The sequence below is a fragment of the Fukomys damarensis genome, unplaced genomic scaffold (genome assembly GCF_012274545.1).
Source record: "Fukomys damarensis isolate Sample0158 unplaced genomic scaffold, DMR_v1.0_HiC HiC_scaffold_39, whole genome shotgun sequence".
Classification (NCBI taxonomy): Eukaryota; Metazoa; Chordata; class Mammalia; order Rodentia; family Bathyergidae; genus Fukomys; species Fukomys damarensis.
Window position 1 is genome coordinate 95,663,941 of NW_022900951.1, and position 4,366 is coordinate 95,668,306.

Here is a 4,366-nt window from a genome sequence, read left to right on the forward strand (position 1 = left end):
AAAAAAAAAAAAAAAAAAAAAAAAAAAAAAAGTCTGTTTAACTCCTTAGCCCATTTAAAAATCAGGTTTGTTGTTTTTGTTTTCATTATTGAATTACTTAAATATACGAGCAAGCCCCTTCTCAGTATGATTTAAAGATATTTCTCTTACTCATATCTTTTAGAGTTGAGGTCTTAGTATGTTGCACAGGCTTTGCTCCAAATTCCTGGGGCAAACATCATTTTTCCTGCCTCAGTCTTTTGTCTTTTCAATTTTGTGATGGTGTCCCTTGACGCACGAAAGCTTTTTTTTTTTAAATCCAATTTATCTATGTTTTCTCTTTTTTCTTGTGCTTTGGGGATGGCTCTAACAAGAGATATGAGGATTTACACCTATGTTTTCTTCTAAGACTTGTTTTATAATTTTAATTCTTGATTTATATTTTTGTCAGTACTCTTTCTGGGAGATGCAGTACTAGGCATGGAACCCAGGGTCTGGTGCAGGCCAGGCAAATGCTTTACCCCTGAGCTACACCCTCAGCACTTTTTGTGTTTTATTTTGAGACAAGATCTCACTAAGTGGCCCAGGCTGCCTTTGAACTTGCAGGCCCTCTGGCCTCAGCCTCCCACTTAATATATTTGTTCCACTTCGAGCTAATTTTGTATATAGTGTGAGATAAGGGGTCAAAATTTGTTGTTTTGGATGTGAATGTCCAAGTTTTTCTGTACTGTTTATTGAAAAAACTACTCTTTGTCCCATCAGATATCCTTGGCACCTTTGAAAAAGTGATTGGTCATAAATGTATGAGTCTATTCTGTACTCTTAGTTCTAGCCCATTGATCTATATGTCTCTCCTTAGGCAACTACCAGACTCTCTTCATTATGATAGCTTTTTACTAAGTTTAAAGTTGAGAAGTGTGAATCATCCCCCATTATTCTTTTGCAAGTTTGTTTTCATATTCAGGGCCCCTTGTTTTTTGGTATGAATTGTAGGGTTGTCTTGTCAAGTTCTATTTTTAAAAGGAAGGCAGGGCCAAGGATTTAGCTTAGTGACACCATGCCTGCCTCACAAGCACAAGGTCCTGAGTTCGATCCCCGGAAAAAAAAGGAGATGGGGAGAGCAGCAGAGAATCTTAGATTTTGATAGGATTTGCTGTAAATCAGTGGTTTAATTTGTCAAGTATTGCCACCTCAATATTCTGTGCACAAATACAACCGGCTTTTCCATTTATTTATTTCCTTTCGATATTATGTAGTTTTCATTGTCTTAAGTCTTGCACTTCTAGTGTTCAATTTGTTCCTTAGTATTTTTTTCTTTTGGATGTTATTAAAAATGGAGCCATTTTCTTCATTTCATTTTTGAATTGTTCATCATTAATTTATAGAAGTACAACTGATTTTTTCCATTAAGTTTATTGTTACATTTTAGGCATACAATAAAGTTATATTCATCAATGGGAACTTGTACCCTTACATGATATATTTTGGTTTTTATTTTTTTCCCCAATACCCCACTGTCCTATCAAACCCTCCACTCCTCCTTATTTACAGAGGCTTTGTTTCCATTTTTTCCCTTTGCTCATATTTTTCCTTTCCCTTTTTCCTTTTCTCCTACCCCTCACAGCTGATTTTTATATATTAATCTTATATTCTGAAACCTGGCTAGATTCTTTATTAGTATTAATTGGTCTTTTGTGGATACTACAGGGTGTTCTCTATGTCAGAACATGCCATCCTCAGATAGAGATAATTTTACTTCTTCCTCTCCAATATCGATGCCTTTTATTTTACATTCTTACCTAGAACCTGGCTAGAATGTCCTGTACAATGTCAAATAACAACAGGAAGAGCAGACATCTTTGTCTTGTTCCTAGTCTTTGGGAGAAAGCATTTCAGTCTTTTAGCTTTTGGTATGTGGTTAGTTATGATTTTTTCATAGATGTGTTTTATAGTCTGGTTCAGGAAATTTCCTCCATCGTTTTCACATTTTCATATTTCACTTCTTTCTATATGTCATAGAGGGGTCAATTCTTCATAATATCCCTAAATAACTTATAGGGATATTAATGCACAAATGGTTAAGAAATGTACTCAAAGGCTGAGGATTTAGCTCAGTGGTTCTGTTGCCTCACAAGCACAAAGACCAGAGTTCAGTACCAGGTACGAAATGTACTCAAGATGTACATCAATGTAGCGATGAGGCCAAGGTATCTTGGCTACAATATTTTCAACCATTCTCTACTATTTCCTGTAACTTTTGGGAGAGGCTGGAAAAGGGACATCTCTTCTACTCTCTCACTAGCAAGGCTAGCTCCATAAGAACAGTGTCTCAGAATTTTTCCCCTGCTTCCCCAAAACTCCATACAGGGTAAACACTTGAATAGTCTCATAGAAAAAAAACTAACTTAGAGAAACAGATAACCTCTGGAGCCTTTTCTAAAAAATATTTTTATTGGTTCATTTTAAGTATATGCTACAGTTACATTCATCATCGGTATCTTGTACCTTTACATAACATCCTCGTTCTTATTTTTTCCTGTTCCCCTCACCTCAATTCACCCCCTCCACCCTTCCCTATTTACAAAGACTTTGTTTCCATTTTTTCCTTCTCTTATTTTTTCTCTTCCCTCCTTTCATTTTTCCAACCCCTCCCACTTCCCCTACATCTTTAAGACCTTTTCCTCCTGTTACACAATATCAATTTTACATTTTGATCATTACTTACACTTTCAGTTTATTACACCAGAGAAACTATACAGTATTTACACATGTGTGTCCTATTAATTTCGCTTGAGTATGTCTTCAATGTGCATCCACTTAGCTATAAATATCTCTAGTTTCTCGTTTTTTATGGCTGAGTAGTACTCCATTAAAAATCTTTATCCAATCTCCAGTTGATGGGCAATTGGGCTGTTTCCAATTTTTTGCTATTACAAACTGCTCTGCTATGAACATGGGTGCACAAAAATCGCTGTGGTATGATTCTCTTAATTCTTTTGGGAAATACCTGGGTCAAATGGGACTTCTAATCCTAGTTCTTTGAGGTTACTTCATATTTATTTCCACAATGGTTGCACCAGTCTGCACTCCCAGCAACAATGAAGAAGGTTTCCTTTCTGCCCACAACCTTGCCAGCATTTGTTATTGGTTAATTTCTTGATAGCAGTTATTCTTTGTGGGGTGAGGTGGAATCTCAGTGTTGTTTTCATCTGCATCTCTCAAATGACCAGTGATGTGGAACATTTTTTTCATATATTTACTTGCTGCTTTTCCTTCTTTGTCTGAGAAATGTCTGTTCATTTCAGATGCCCATTTTTTAATTGGGTCTTTATATTTGGGGGGACTGATTGTTTTGAGTTCTTTATATATTCTAGATAGTAGCCCTTTAGTCTGAGGAGCAGCTGGTAAAAATTTTTTCCCACATTGTAGATTGACTCTTAGTTCTGTTGATGGTTTCTTTTGCAGTGCAGAATCTTTTTAATAAGATGAGATCCCAGTTGTTGATTCTATCTGCTAGTTCGTTCCTGTGCTACTGAGGATTTGTTCATAATCTTTTCCTTGCCAATGTCTTCAACAGTTCTACCTAACTTATCTTCCAACAAGTTAGTGTTTCTGTTTTGATATCTAGATCTTTAATCCACTTGGATTTTAGTGTAATGCATGGTCTACTTTTAATCTTCGGCAAGTTGAAATCCAGTTTTTCCAACACCATTTATTAAAGAGGATGGTTGGCTTCTTTGTCAAAGATTAAGTAGCTGAGTGTGTCTGGAGTTGTTTCTGCATCTTCTAATCTATTCCACTGATCCTTGAGTCTGTTTCTTTGCCAGTACCATGCTGTTTTCAATCACAGTGGCTTTGTAGTATAGTTTCAAGTTGGGGATTGTGACACCTCGTGCCATGTCTCTATTGCCTAGTATAATTTTTGCTATTTTAGGTCACTTCTTGTTCCAAATGAATTTTTGGATTGTTTTCTCATTTTCTGTGAAATATACTGTTGGGATTTCAATAGGGATTGCATTGAATCTTTATAGCAGTTTTGGAAGTATGGCCATTTTTACTATATTGGTTGTTTCTACCCAGAAACAAAGGATGTCTTTCCATTTTCTTATATCCTCTTTGATCTCTTTTTTCAGATTGTTGTAGTTCTCAATGTAGAGATCTTTTACTTCTTTCGTTAGATTGATTCCTAGGTACTTCATTTTTTGGAATGCTATTGTGAAAGGAATTGTTTGCTTAATTTCTCTCTCAGCGAGTTTGTTATTTGTGTACAAGAAGGCTATTGATTTTTTAGAGTTGACCTTGTATCCAGCTACTCTATTGAATCTGTTAATTAGGTCTAGAAGTCTTGGCAGAGTTTTTTGGATCTTCTATGTAGAGAATCATATCA